Raw genomic sequence first — 16520 nt, 5'->3', positions numbered from 1 at the left:
CAAAGAAATGTTGAGTAAAGTAAGCACAGTTCATACAACAATTTGCTTCCTCTGCTGTGAAAGGCATTCTCATACTATTCAAATTAAGGTTTTTCCATTAGAGTTTGCTCATCCCTTCTCTTTCAATTCTATAAAAAGAGAAATCACTGAGGAGCAGCTGCCTGTTCTTCAACAGCAAAAACCTGCCACATAATCTAAATTCTGTTTTTCTTGCTACGTAAGCATTTTCATTTCTTGACTTGCATTTTAAACTCATTTAGCAATAAACAGACATTTAAAAAGAAACCAAACATGTCTTTTTTCTCACAAACAATCATGCTAAGTGGTTTAACACTGGATAAGGACAAAATTATTTTGGAATCTAAAAGTGAAAACTGATTTCAAACTGAAACTTATATATTGTTACACTCTGATAAGACTTGGTAGATATCTGTCTTTACCTACTTATTCCTATCTTTATCTACTTATTTTTATCAATTATTTTTAAGGCTATCCCTGCTAAGAAATCCTAGAGTAAGTATGTGTGAGTAGTACAATGCTCATGCAGATTCGTTGCAAAGCCCAAATAGTGCAGATTGCTTTACTTCTAAAGTTCCTGCAATGCAGAAAATTGCAAACCTCTCTTAAAAAAACAAGGCAGAGGATGTGTTACACGTGTCATGGAGCTTTTCAGTGCTGAAAAGTGTTTCTTGAAGATCAACAATGACTGATATAAATTAAATAGGTATTTTTTCTTCAACTTTTCAGCCTGATTCAAGTTAAAAATGGTCAGAGATTCACTGTTGCTATTGCAAATTCTTTTATTTGTAAGCACTTCTTAAAATTATTATTATTATTTTTAAGTAAAAATGAATCTCTGTATTTTTCTGCCTTTGCTAGTTCTGCAGAAACATTTGTCCACCTCCACAGGCTTACTTGCAGCAACAAATTTTCTTCTGCTTGATATTTTCCCCAACCTAAAGCTCTGTAACTCTTACACAGCAAACATCTTGAATCATAAAGTTCTTATTACTAGTTATAAACACAAACACATTTTTTTCTTAATTAAAGGTCACGTAAGGAGTAGGGAGACAGTTCTTGTTTTTCCTTTGTTCCGTATGGTGTTTAACTATATCACATATTACCTTTTCTTCTTATAGAAGTTGAATAACCCCGATTCTTCTAATTGTTTATGTTTGTGGCTTATAATATTTCCTCTTTTTTCTTGGAGGTGTTATTTAACTACTCCTGTTTTATATGTATGTATCTACTGTTGTAGAGTTATTTATTCCATTTACTTCCAAAAAAGATAATTAAGTTATTCCTTTAAAACCAGAGTGCAAACACTACCAACAGATTAAAAGCCTGAAGACTGTAAAATTAGGATCCATGAGTTATGCATTTAAAAAACCTAATGATCTGCATCAACTATGAATGCATCACTGAAATCAAAAAGCTCTATTTCTATTTTTACCACAGTCATTGACAGAATAAAGAGTCTAAAAGTAGAGCAATATTCATGAATGATTTAGTATGAGGAAAAGATGCCGATTGCATCAAGATTCAGACATCAGCATTTGTCAGCCAAATGGGACAGAAAGCTTTTTATAAATGAATCCTTAAGAACAACTGAAATAGAAAATGGAATTGCTATCAACGTTTTTTATTCATTATCTATAGACAACTGAAAAGTCTGGTATGTTGTTTTTGTGTCTCATATTTTCTTCTGTTTGATATATCTTATCCTGTAAGACACAGAAGGATCTGTCTGATGTGAGAGGAATAATCCTCATCTGAAAAAATGCATAGTTTAAACAACCTCTACCTCCGCATTCTTATTCACTATAGAATCATAGACAAAAATATACAAAAAAGTTCATATTAAACTCCTCTTCTGTAGAAACCTGAGCACGTCTCCCCACTGTGTTTCAATATGGCCTGGACTATACAGAAGGTTACAATTTAGTAGCACATTTCATAACTTTATAATTTCTGACATCTGGTTCAAGATATTTTAATGTGTCCCAGAAAACTTGAAATAGTTCTTCTATGACTTTTTTTTTGGTGAATTTTTGTTCTGTTTGCTTTCTATTTGAAAATGGGAATTAGAACTACATATTATATTCTAAAATACATTTTTAAATTAGTTACTTGGCAGCTATAAAATATCAAAATTAAGCTGCTGATGCAAGTAAAATGCATGAAACAGTATGTACTGATGAAAATTATCACACAGGACTTAATTATACTCCACTGAGGTGTGCTTTCAAAATAATCAAACCGATCTGGATGCAACAAACAGACTTAGAAATAAAAATACACAAAACCCAAAGAAAATCTGTTGCAGAAAAATCTGCAAATGGAAAAAGTTCAGCAAAAGCATAAAAGCAAGAGCAGTTCAAAGTGCAATGTCAATGATACTAGCATAAAATTAGTTCCATACCCAGAGAAAGGGAAAAGAAAACATCTGAAATTTCTTGAGGAATCAAGGGGAATTTCAACAGGATAGTAAGGAAAAAAAAGTGGCATGACATACCTGACCCATTAATTAATAAGAAAAGATATATTTTTTTAAAATATTTTTAAAAAAGCATTTCTACATTTTATTTAGAGACAAAATAGAAAAGGATGGCATTATGTCATCACTATGAAACACTGGAATGAAAGTAATTTTTTCTAATACCTTCATCTACATCAAGATTTACGAGATTGAAATGGAAAGGTTTGAAGATTTGCAAGGAAACCCATACAAAAGGTTGAAAATGCTCAGCTGAGTAACAATAAACTAGAGAACCATGCAGCCACTTTTGGAAACATCTAAATCAAATATCAAGCCTTGTCTCAACTCCAGAAATGTAACACTGGGCAATAATCTTCATATTCAGTGAGTTTTATGAATTCCTTAAATCCAACAAGACCATTCTCCAAGTCCGTGGTTTACATCACAGGGACTAATAGTTCTGTCTCATCATGACAGATGCCAGTTATCTCCTAAAATGAAAGAAATCTCCAAAGAGAATATCTATAACTTGATATTCTTTACTGAACCAACAGTTTGAAGATGAAACTATTTCACTTCATAAGCTACAGTCGAGGTTTTAAAATAAAATTCCTTTTGCTCCCTGCAGTCATTAAGGTCTGTGAATAACTTTCCAGCACCTGACCAAAGGGATGTTACTTGTCAGACCGACTGCACTGTGATTAACACCAAGACAGAGTCCATTTTTAAACCATAATCATTTGTGTTGCATGCTAATTACATGGTGACAGAAATAGAACACTTCAACATAGAACATTTCAAATAGATTTTCAAATGTTCAAATAGAACATTTGTATCTCTCAGCCCAAAGACACCATTTTCTTACCTTCCAGTTCTTTTCTAAGATAGCTGAGATGACATCCTCTTACCCCCTCATAAGAAATGTGACAGGTCTTCATTTAATACCAGTGCACTGTAAGTTTACAGAAAACATCTACACATAGAGCAGCAGAATTGTAGGGTGTAAAACCTCGAGCTCATTCTGGATATCTCCAAAGTAGCAAAATGTGCAATTGTTTATAAATTCTTATTTAAGGCTAGCTGAAAAATGTTATTAAATTTCCACTTTTTATATTTAATCTCTACACAAAAAAAAAAAAAAAAAAAGAAAACAAAAATAGTTTCAAAATGACAGTGGACTTTCTTTATAAAAACTTTAGGTTGCTAAAACTCCTGCAATATTCTTCAATTTTCATTTAATGTCAGCACAACCGCTTGTTCCAACAACCTAAGTTCCCCTGGACTAGTCTCCAAAAAGTGGCTTGTTTCAAAGTTATGAGTGACTAACTTAATGATGTTTGGAAGTTCATAGTTAGGAAACAATCCACTTTTATTTATGTGAAATCAGATGCACCACAGCACACCTGAGTTATAGTTAGCAACTAAGTAATGCAGCTAAATCCCAGCAATGTATGTAGATTAACTGGAAATAAAATTTATTATTACAAAATTGAATCTGAATATAGTGAGGTTACTTCAGAAATAAACTTGACATGGCAGGAAAAGTGTGGGCTTAAAAGGTACATAAAAATAAAGCTGTATGAGAAGAATTAAAACATCTATAGGTAAAATTGCAGTACGCCAGAGAATTACAACAAACCATAAAACAAACACAGGTAAAACCCGTACTGATTGAAGATAGAAAAAAAAATTGCAGTTGTGCAAACACAATTTTCAATCAGAAATCCCAGAATTTTCCAACTACAAAGTATTACTGGATATTAAAGAGACAGGGCAAAAATAACAAAAAGGACTCTGATGTTGAAATATATATTTTCTTGTGTTTTTCAATTTAAAAAAATTGTAAACAGCAGGTTCTGATATGAGAAATAAACAGACCAAAAATTCTAAATATATATAGCAGCACACTTGCCTTGGTAAGGGAAAGCTTTTAACTAAACATTATAGTACAAAGAATAAAACTCTGTATCTTGTATTTTAAAAAAATTAATAATTTTAAGTGAATCAGGAGAACAAAAACTCCATTATTTAAAGCAAAAACTCATAAGATAAACACCAGCACAGATATATTTCTACAGAACAAGTGAAAGCAAGTATGTCAACTCTAGTTGTGTTGTTTTACAAATGCATCATACCTAACTTACTGTGGAAAATTCAAGTATTATGTGCAAGCTATGGCTGATCTTTAATCAAATTACTGAGCATGGGTCTACATGGGAGCTGTTCTACATGCATGCTAGGAAGATTTCATTTTCAGTGGCATTTTTAGGGGTTGTTTTATATTAAATGCTACCAACTGGGTGTGCAAACTACAAAGAGTGCCAAGCTCCTTGCAACTTCCTCTTAAAATGAGCAACATGCAGTGAGAGGCTATGTAGCATTTTACTGCCTCCCTGAAAATGATCTCCACATTTTTCTCATAAAGAAATTTGGAAACAGTTTTCAGTGATATTCTCATATTAACTGAGACACTTGTGGAGCAGATATTTTGACTAGAAGCAGGAAAAAAAGATATTAAAAGGTTGTACAGATGGAAGGTGAATTTATATCACAGAAGAATCTCCAACATGTTGATATAATTAAGCCTCTCTAATGAGTTAGAAATCCAGACTAGTCACAGAAGCTATTTTAGTTTCTCTAGCCTTCTTCTGCAGTCAATGGGGAAAGACTCTTCTTGAAGGCAACGCCTAACACAAGGGCTGATCTTGTTCCCTGGAGGGCAGGCTCTTGCTCTCTCTTTCTGACTGACTACATAAAGAAATCAGACAGATCAGAGATTAAAAGCATCCCTTTGTTAATAAACTCTTTCCATACTAAATTGATGTGTGGAAAGATTGGCAAGAGTAATTATTCTGAGGAAATAAATATTGTCCCAGATACAAATCTTTAGTGAAATATTTCAAGTTTAGCAAAGAAGCCAGAATATCTATTAATGCAGTATCAGCATCAGGTTGGAAGGCATCTTTTATGGTGATTGAACAGTGACATGTTTTGTTAAACAGCAACTAAAGCAAAGTGAAACTATTCTTACACTGAAACTAACACCAAAACCTTGACAAATGCTTGACAAATATTTACCATTTGAAAAAAACAAATTAATAATCAGAAATCACTTTATATAAATTCTAGTGCAATGGTTTGTTAAGATCCGTTTAGGCTTTATAAATTGATGCAAACTTGCAGAAATACTCATAAGAACAAAACACTATACCAGAAAAAATTATTATTGCAGACACGTTTCAATGGTACTCTTTAAAACTAAATTAAGAAAGTGTGGGAAGGAAATTTGTAAGTGACTAACATACCATCCTGTCTTGTAGAAAAAAAAATATATGTATAAATTATGAAAAATTCCAATGGGAAACACTTCAGGACCACTGATCTTCAAATGTATGCAGATTATAGTAAGAGAGAACAGTTTAATTCAAAATCTAACTAGCTTCTGGACTAAAAACCGGAGCTAAACTTCGAGGAGATTACCACAAACTGAGAGAACGAGAAACATTGTTAGGTTATCAAAGAGTGTTTGGCAACTTACTGAAATAGCAGCCTGTGTTAACTTTGTATAGCCTCCCTTGTTGCACAAATAAAGGACAACTAAAAAATTGTCAGGCAATAAACTGACTTTGCATTTTTGAGGGAATGCTGTAGGCAAAAAATAATTTTTGCCATCTCCTTCAGTGAGGGAGGGACTAAAGGAAAGTGGCAAAAGGCAAAAATAAGGCATAGAGAGCACCAAATAATCAAATGTAAGAACTCATCTACGAAGTTGAGCAGGGAAATTTCTCTAATATGCCAATAAGATGTAATGGAAAGAGCAAATTAAATTCAGTGCAGAACTTCAGGAAGGCTAATCTATGCCTTTGTACTGGCCAGCACTGAAAATTAGCATCAGTAGTCAGGGGAAGGAGGGAAACTGAAAACAAGTTATGCCAGCCAGTAAGGTAATGATGTGGCAGTAGAACTCATCTCTGAAACACAGACTTTTTAAATCCTAGTACTGACAGCACTTTTTCTGAAGAAGAGGAGTATGTGTGTATTTTATTTACATGAACATATATAAAACTGAATGTGTATTAATATTTTACCAACTCTTTAATGACAACTGTGTCTTAAAATTTAAAAAAATAATTTTGTGGTACTACATCTGCAAAATCCTACAGAAACAGAGGCAGCTTAATTAGGAAGGTTGGGGGAAAAAAAGTTACCCACATCTCATCACCCGGGGGAAAGTCATCTTCCTTTGTATCCACCACACTGGCTAAATAATAGGAAAGTGATTTTATTGATGTTTTATTACCTTTTAAGAGCAAACACTAGGACTCTGCTTTCTCTCCCATGCCCTGTGTTACTCAGGAGCAAAAATATAAATTCTTGATCCATAGGAAGCTAGTCATAGGTATGGATGGATGAATTAGTTCAACATCCACAAAGAATATCTGAAGGTCTAGTTAATGTCTTTTGCTCTGACGAAGGTTTAAATAGTTATCTTCATTTGTTCACCTCCAAAATCTGACAAGTAGAATCTGCCAAAAACTCTCATTTTTTCCATTTAATTCTTCCCCAGCAAATGGCAAATGTCCTTATCCCCTGAAGGCAGAAAAGAGCCGCGTCATCACCAGCAGAGACATTATGGTCCCAATTATACATCGCACTGCTATGCCTGGCAGAACCTGGGAGCTGTTTGATGCTCTTTTGTCTTCCTGAGTTGGCAGAAAATAAAAGTCTGAAACATGAATTTCCCTACCCTCAGTTAATCTAATTGGGTTGTTCACTCATTCTAAGTGTCAGCATTAACTGTTCAACGATCCTATTTTGCAAAGCAGTTGAGAGAGGAAGGGGAACTGAAGCACAGGAGGATCAGCTGGGAGTTCTCAAAAGCAATAAAACACAGAAGGGAAAAGTAAATGAGAAGCAGAGGATGAACTGGAAAGAAAATGCTAAGAATGCCAGGAAAAAGACAATAAACAGCAGCTCTAAAATTGGCTTTCCAATTCTTGGTGACATTCAGTCTCACTGAGACATTTATTCTGGATACCGGTACTACATTTAGATATTATTGTTTACTTTAACTTCCTAAGAACTTTCTATTGGCTTTAGTGGGAACTCTGATATGGGTCAGAACTGGACAGTTCTCAGGCTGTGCACAAAGGTAGAAGTGGCCTTCCTTTGAGGATGTGTTCAATACCAACTTCTAATGCAGAAGACCTTTTTAATTTTTGTTAAGTGCAAAAAAATTACAATTACAGTGCTCTGCGCATCAAGTCAAGTAGCACATGCTTTTTTTAAAAAATACCCCAAACTTTCTTGTCTGGAACCTACAAGAGCACAGAAGGAATAATAAACTCTTGGCTTTCAGGGGAAAGTTGAGATAACTGTGAGAAAGATTACACCTATCTTCGATGAGACCACATGCAGGACAGAAAGTAGAAAACTTTATTACCTGTAATGAAAAATACAAAAGGGCAGGTTTGCTGAACCTGTTGCAAAATCTTACTTCCTGGGACGTGTTACTGGTACAATAATAGGAGGATTCCGTAATGTTTGCTATCAAATTTATTTTTGACTCGCAGCACCAGTCTTAAATTAATCAATATTGCATACTAAAAAAGATAATTGTTCAGTAAGCAAAATAGAGAAACTGAACAAAATATTTTGCACGAATGAGCGACCAGCCTCTTTCAGACTTATTGCATTACCACGAGGAAAGCTGTGGTATTAAGGGCACATTTTGCTCCTAACATACCAAAGGACTGAATGACAGACACTGAAAAAAATTATTTTCTCACTGTAAAATCAAAGGAGTTCCAGCAAGTAAACCTTAACTGAGTACTACAGAGGAACAAGGACAAATGTCCTCACTTGACATTCAGCTAAAAATTTTCTTGACTTCAAAGTTATTAAAAGAAATGCAGAATAAGCAGGGCTCATCTTGTTTGTAAAGCAAGTGTTAATTGTCAAGGGAGTATCTTTTGGTACCTTTGATATCAGAAATGGAAACTTTAAGTATTAATATATAGCACTGAAAACACGTAAGGTGTTGGAATCAAGGTGACATAAGTAACCTGTTACCTGAAAGCGTGGGTGAGTAAAAAAGGCAAATGTACTTTCTCAAAGTAAAAAATTGATTAGTGTTAGAAAGAGAAAAGAGAAAAACATGTTCAATAATTTAATCTACAAAAAGTGTGGGAGATTCTAAGCCTATAGTTTTTTTTACTTCAGTATTTACATGTTTTTGGAAATAGGTATGATTAAAACCTTTCTAAATTCTTTGAGTTAGACAAAGGCAGTCAGAATTAGATGATTATAAAGTGTTTGTTATTATTTTCATTGATTCTTAACTAATTACTTAAAACCAAATAATTTTAACAGCATTAAAAAAGCAAGAGTATGTTAAACTTTATAGAACTACAGAGAGATCTAATTTTTCTGAGGACTTTTTAAATAGTCTTAACCTACAAATCACAATAGGCGCACTGTGTTTTGCTTTCTTGAACTGGAACAAAAATAACTAAATACTCAAAAACATTTGGATTTTTGCTTTCAAGCTAAATCCCTAGTTAAAAATGTTCATAATATTTCTGGTAAAATTAATGAAATTAAATAAGATTCCCATAAACTAATACTGAAAACAGGAAGAAAAAAAATTAAAAATAATTAATAGACAGTCTTTCCAGTCACTTTCTCAGAGATTCAAATGTCACCACAGGTGAAGTATTTCTCTGTTGAGAGTAACAGACACATATTGATAACCCACATGATTTCTTTAGTCTCCTTTACAAAAATATCAAAAAGGAAAAAAAGAAAAATACCTTGTTTAAACTCATGCTGCCTTGTTTTCAAGAAAAGATTATAAATCTAAGCAACTGAAACAAACATGAGAAAACAAAACCAACAAAAAAAGGATAAAATTGCTTGCTTTAAATAAATAAGAAGTTGGCAAAGCCAGCCAGATCAGAATTTCATTCTATAAAATATATTTACTCTACAGAGACAAAAAAAATTGGAAGGAGATTTTTGTGTGTTTTTATGTGTGCATTAATTATTTACATGTGCAGCAGATTTTTCATTAAGAGAAAACATGTCATCTAAATTCTTTTAAGAGAAAAATACTTTAAAACTTATTGGAAAGAAATTACATCATTTTCTGTAGATGTTCTGTAAGTCTTAAGACTATTCTACTGGTTATTCTAAATATACTACTCCTAAAGCAAATGAAAGATAAGTGATGGATATCCTGGCTATCTAAGCAGTCAGCAGGAAGTGAATACTATCCTTCCATCTTCATTTGACTTGCAGTAATAGCATATGTCATAAAAAACATACTGAGAAGCACTTCAAACTCTTTGAAAATAAATCCACTATATTTTCTCCTGTTTTCCTAGCAAGTTGCTTTTCGTTTTTTAGTCTTTTTCTTGCTAAAAAAAACCCTTTTTGTGTTCTGTTTTCACAGCAAAAAGAACAGCAATACCTGCCTAACCTTTGTGCAATAGCCAGCAAGCAGCTTTTTAATGACAGATGCTGAAACCGACAGAGGAAGCAAGACACTTTTAAATGTCCCTCTTACAGAGTACATAATCGACTGTTTGTGAAGCCCTTGTCTGTAAGAGAGCTAAAAGGTCTAGACGGTTTTCTTCTTCATGTCTAGCCATTAGAAAGTTACAGAGAAGAATCACTGTAACTTGGGCCTAAAAAGCCCCTACACTGTCAACAGGGACCACAACTTTACTGCTTTTCCCAGTAACAACTCGGAGGGGAAAAGGCATTGGGAAGACACAAGCAAACAGAAATATCTCTTTATAGCATCGAGCTTTCACCTCTATCCATCAGCAGCATGGCAGCAAACAATCTCTACAGGATTAACACAGAGGACACGTAGGGTGTGAGGCCTGGGGGAGCACCAAAGGTCCCCACACCCAGCTCCCCATGTGAGATGAACAAGAGAAGGTCGTCCAAGAGTCCCCACACCAACCTCCGGCCTCCTGTGATTCACCTGGATTGTACTGTTCAGAAAACTTCCCGTCAGAGCAAACCTCACACAACTCTTAGGAAACTGCAGCTGGCCTTTGCATAGAAAGAAAATATCTCCCCATATATACATTTGCATTTTTGTAGCTGACAAGGGATCACATTAAGTTTTGTCTGCTAAGTCAGAGAAGGTCAGTAACATTGTAAATCAATGCCTTGCATACAAATCAAGTACTCTAAATCTTTATTTGATCTCTGAGAAACTAGATTGAAGAAAGAACATGGAAAAAATTGCCAAAATGTTCCCAGACAAAGAACCATTTTCATAAATTTTAATTTAAAGGTCTTCTAATACATATAATATTTGAGTCCTCAGACCGTTATACTACAGTTCTGCAAGGTACTACAGATAATCCAGTAGTTCTACATGTCCTGGAGTCAAAAGTAAACCTATCTTCTTTATTTTGTATTTTCTTCCATTTGCTTCGTTAAAACCAGGCAATCATGAGTTTAGTTCATCTACCAAGACTGCTCAAATTACTTCAAAGCCACTTTTATTTCAAAGTAAGCTTTCTACACCATTGTATAACATCAGTAAAACTCCATTTCTTTTCCATTAAAGAATTTTAGACCCCAGAATTCCAAACATATGTGTGGATGATGTTCAAGCCAAATTAGACTTGAAATAAACCTACCATAATAGAAAATGGGAAAGGCATTGACATCAAAAGCTACAAAAAACTTGAAAATATTTGAAAAATCAAAAAAACCTTGTAATCACGCACTAAAATCCACAGGCACCAAGGAAGCTAAATAGCAGCGAAGAGACCCAATTTGGTATGTGTGCTCTGCATATATTTGCCAAAATGACAGTTCTGAAGGGTGCCTTTTCTTGCCTTTTTCATTTGTATCATGTTGACTTGGTAATTTCTGATTTCACTATTCAGCCAACATGTAGACTGGATGGGACCTCACATCAGAATCTAGTCCCTTGGTATTACAAGGGTCTTAATAAAAGGTAAGTCCAGAGCATCTGCAGAGAGCAAACCTTCCAATTTTCAACATACATACATGAAAAATGTCAGGTAAGCTTAAACTTTTTTTTCCTGTTTGCAGCTGACTCTTAGAAGATTTACTCATTGAGCACTTTAACAAGATTACAATGCATGGCTCAAAAAGCTGGAAAACAAACACTAGTGTGAGGCTTGCAGAGGGAACATAAAGAGCTAGAAATGTTGGCCAGTAGTGTCAGCCACACACTTCAGCTATTTGTTCCAGAGATCCTTACACCGCATATTGTGCCACAGATTTAGGGCTACTTAATGAACAGAGCAGCAGTACAGACTTGTCCAGATGGTGAAGAAAAGCTGCTCTAACACCCTTCGAGCTTAGCCTCTCCTCTGGCACATGGGGAAAAGCAGGTTCAGACAGGGATTGTAGGTGATGTGGCCATACAGCTTGAAAAGCACATGAAAACATTTGTTGATAATATTAATCCAATATAAAATTTTTTGAGCATTTTCAGCTATGAGTCATATTTCATATCTTTGCAAGGGACATAGGTGAGAAAAAATAAGTATATTACTTAGCAATAAAATAAATTGATATTTCTATGGAATTCACTGGCTGATACTGGAAAATCAGAGAATTTGATGCCATTGTATAGCAGAATACAGATTACTTTAGCTGCATTTTAAACTATGTGTATTTAAAACTTCAGTGCATAGATTGCTTGAAAGATCTTCAAATCACATTCCCATTACCATACTCTGACCAATTTATTAATAAGTAGACATCATCTTTCAAATCAAAGCTATTCCTAGTCAAAAACCTGGAGGATCATTCCATGAAAAACAAAACTCCCTTCCTTTCCATGTACACAGAATTGTACAGCCAACATAAAGACTCTCCAGCTTTTCTTTTTATGATGCCCCGAACAGATTCAGACAAATTGAACAAAAAGAAATGAACCCCCACAACAATAAGAATCAAACACACTCTCTCCCCCAAAAAAATAGGAAAAAAGCCCTTCAGCATATAGAAGCACATAAGAAATTTATAGACATTGTGACTTTTTGACATCTTTTTCATTTTGGATTACTACAAGGCAAAATTAAAGTCGCTTTCAGAAAAAAATCACCACTGTTTTGTTTCCATATACAAATAAGCAAATATTATGCAAAAGAAAAATGTTAATCACAGTAATGAAAATGTAAAAAGAAAAGAGATGTAAATACTGGGTTAGTTTTACTTGTAGTAATCTTGAGAAGATTATGGGAGAAGCAGAGGAAGAAAAAACAGGTTTAGCAACAATTAACTGAAACAGAATCATAATTGCCCATGGACAGACAGCACAAAGGAAAAGAGGTCATGGAATTAATGGAGTTGAACTCTGTTGGGGATTTAAATAAGCATATTTGATCAAATACTATGATTTTATGACCTCACACTCTCAGGAGGGAGTTGAAAATTCTTGAAAATAAGTTTACTGGAAGTCCGTAACTACTGAAGTATTTGATCTTGCTGAAACAAACAATCAAACCAAGGAGGCCTCTCACCATACATATTGTTAATGATCAGTAGCGCTGAAGTCTATTTATATTCCTAATGATGGCAACGACTCTTGTTATTCAATAATTTTGAATTAAGTTATGTGTACTTACTGAATGCTACTAAATCCAGTAGTGCATAAAAAGTTAAGCATGCAGTCATTTTCTTCACTGAATCAGCACATTACATAACAAGTTTATTTTTATCAGGTGCATATCAAAATGTACAGTCTTCAAGACAACTTTGAATTTGAATGCTGACAGCCTGACTTCACTGACTTAAAAATTTCCAGACTTTGTGGCTTATTTATAGAAAAATTACAAAGATAGGTATGTCCTTGGTTTGATTAAATGGAATTAATTAGGTAATACAATAATATTTGTTTAAAATTTTGTGTCACAATACACTGTGCTAGAATGAGAGATTCATTTTTCTCTTAGCTATTAATTGGCATTGCTTGTACACTTACTTTTCTGCTCCATGCAATATTTTGTAATGGCTAGAAACCTGAGAGATAAACTTTAAGTGAATAAAAATTAGTTCTGTTTCATGATTTTTAGAGTTTTTCTTTGTAATTGTCAATAAATGCAAATTCCATGCCTCTATTTACTTATTACCTGAAAAAGTTTTAATTAATTTTTAGGCATCACAGTCTACCCAAATATGACTGATTGTCAAAAGATATAATTGAGAAACTGAGATTTAGCAATCAGCAATATGGAACATTGGTAGTTTACTGTTGCATGTCAACAAAGCTGCCAGTTTAGATCACCAGTTTAATAAAGCACTGTTTCCCATGCTGCATGTGCATAGCTGATGTGGCTAAACAAGGACCTGCTGTTTGTTTTGGGCCTTTTTGCCTAAGAAAATGAAGCTTAGTTGGTCCATCCATATGTTTAGGGGGCTGTTCTCCAAATCTCAAAGACACCAATTTTCAACACACTTCACACAATTTCTTGACCAGGCAAAGGAGGAAGCTCTTGTCAACCTCCATAAAAGACAGAAAAGCTGAAACACTCACATAGCCCCATTTGTGGAGTTACTGCAGAATTCAAGAAAGGACCCCCAACGACCCAAGAGCTGAACTACTTTCAGCAGGGTCTTCTGGATGAGGCAGCCTGGGGTTGTGTATAGCTAAATTTTGAGCATCATCTTGGACAAAGACTCAGAAACCTCTCTGGGAACCTGCTCGAGTCTCTGCTCATGTTGAAAAATAAAATACATGTCATTATACCCAACCATGTTGCGACTTCCATTTCTTCTTGTCCTACCATCATACACCTTGGACTGGAAAACTTGGCTCTACCATGTCTGCACTTCCATTAGGTTTTTCTCATCTTACCAGCAACTATTAAAACATTTAAAATAATAGGAACAACTTTCTGAGACTTTCTTAAATCTAAAATTGATTTTTAAAAATTTTAAATAACCATGTTGTAACTCTCTAAAAATGATGGCATACAAGGTAACAAAAAGGAATGCTATATCAGTTTTACTTCATTTCAACTCATGGCCATGGTTTGATAAAAAAGTTCTCTCCATCTCTTGAAAGTTCAGTATAACTATACTATATAGAAAGACATTCTTATTCCCTTGAAATTGGAAATAATTGAAAACAAAGCAATGCTTGAAATGTTGGGTTCTTTTCTCTTAAAAGAGTTTGAAAATATCTGTCACTTTAACAGAACTGTTTTCCCAAGGGCAACAAAATGTCAGTTTGTAAGTACCTACGTATCAAAAGATTCTCCCGTGGCAAGCAGCTTCTTGACAGACAAAGGCACAAAGATAAATGACTGGAGACTGAAGCTAAGCAAAGTCTGACTGGAAATATTTTCAGAGTGAGTGCAATTAATCAATGGAACACCTCACTTAAGGGTATGCTAGATTCTCTGCAGAACATTTTAAATCAAAAATGGATGTCTTTTATAAAGATTCAGTCTAGCTTAGCCATAAATTACTAGGCTGTACAAAGATAGCTGAAAAGTAGCTGAAAAATTTTGTCCAGAGTTTTAATTGCATGTCAAACTATATACTGTAGTCACCCCTTCTGCTCTGAAGATTTTAGACTCTGCAAATAAAATAGTTTCAACTGCTAGAAAACAGACGCTTCAATAAAAGTTTTTAAGGCCCAGTCCAAGAATGTGGAAAGCTTTGGATACACAACAGGATAAACTCTATCCATCAATGGGATAACTCTACCCATAGGGGCTCTTGTCTTAGCTTTGTGAATATTCAGAATCCTGGCTGCAAGAGGACTCTTAGGGCTTCTAAAGATACAGAACAAAAAAACACAAAAAAACAGAGAAACCCAACAGCTATTCAGGAACAGTGTTTACCAGGCACAGGGGATGGCAGAAGGCATCATCCTTTCATCACTCCAACACCTAGTTTGGCAAGAGCCAAAGCATGGTAGGTGGGGACAATAGTAGGATGCACTTCAAAACCACACTCCAGATCTGAAGTAAAATGTTCCTGTAGGTATTTTCCTAGATTCCTAGCCTGCTGGGCCCAGGTGCAGACACAAAGCACAAGGGCGACTTTCCTTAAAGGGTACCTCCATGTCTTCACAGCTGCAGGAGAATCTGTTACATGTCTGATGCCTTAGGGCATACAGACAAGCTCTTCTTCACAATACAAAAGCTAAAAAATTCTTAGTGATGGAAACCTGTCTTTTTATGCAATTTAAGGAAATGGTATTCAAACATTTAATAATATTATTTCCATTTTTAATTTAAGAACACAGTAAAAAATACATTTATATCTTTCCTTCTTGTCCCTGCAAAATAGTGTGATTTAAAATGATATTTCCTTCTTATCTTTGCCCAGAAAATATTTTTACATGAACACATTTTCCAGTTGCAAATGAAAAATATTATTTTTTTGAAGAAGCCAAATATTTTTTCTTTACTGGAAGACATTTGCCTGCCTCTAGACTACACTCAAAAATTAGGACAGTAATTAGATTTCTTCACTGTGGATATATGACCAAAAAAAATTCCATCAAATTATTAAAATATCTGAGCAAAGAATTTATTAATCATGGTTGTTCTTTTTTTTTTTTCTTTTGCAATTACTTTATCTTGTGTACAATAAACTGTTAATATCCACTACAATGCAATCTTCATGCAATTTCCAGAAGAATAATTTCCTTCTAATACTTTTTCCTCAATTTAAGCCAATAAGCAGCTTTGCCCATTAGCCAAGGAAGGCTTTCTGATTTTTTTTGTAAAATGTCATTTTCCATGTTTTCACACTGGAAACAATAACATTTCAGTGTTCCTGTAAGAATGTTTGTGTTCGGATAACTTGTAAATGATACTGGACAATTTTGAGGATCTGTAGTGACCTGCCGAAGTACAGCCCTAGTATACATTTTCTTTAACCTAGAGTTTAGTTTTAGAAAAATATTTGCTCTTGACCTGCTAGCAAGGTAGAATTGAATAATAGCTTTTGTAAATTGCTATATTAAATATATCTGCTGTTAAAAATGTATCTTATTTCTAGCCTTATTTCCACTGATTTC

General features: G+C 34.3%; 1 protein-coding gene across 2 annotated transcripts in view; it reads right to left on the bottom strand.

Annotated features, from left to right (window-relative positions):
• The window catches only part of GABBR2 (gamma-aminobutyric acid type B receptor subunit 2), a 450589-nt gene that overhangs the window by 311552 nt on the left and 122517 nt on the right, over nucleotides 1–16520 (bottom strand). The gene's annotated exons all lie outside the window — the stretch shown is intronic.

The sequence above is a fragment of the Lonchura striata genome, chromosome 2 (genome assembly GCF_050655825.1).
Source record: "Lonchura striata isolate lonStrDom1 chromosome 2, ASM5065582v1, whole genome shotgun sequence".
NCBI classification, from domain to species: Eukaryota; Metazoa; Chordata; class Aves; order Passeriformes; family Estrildidae; genus Lonchura; species Lonchura striata.
The sequence above is the reverse complement of the archived record's forward strand: the minus strand, read 5'-3'. Positions and strand labels throughout refer to the sequence as shown.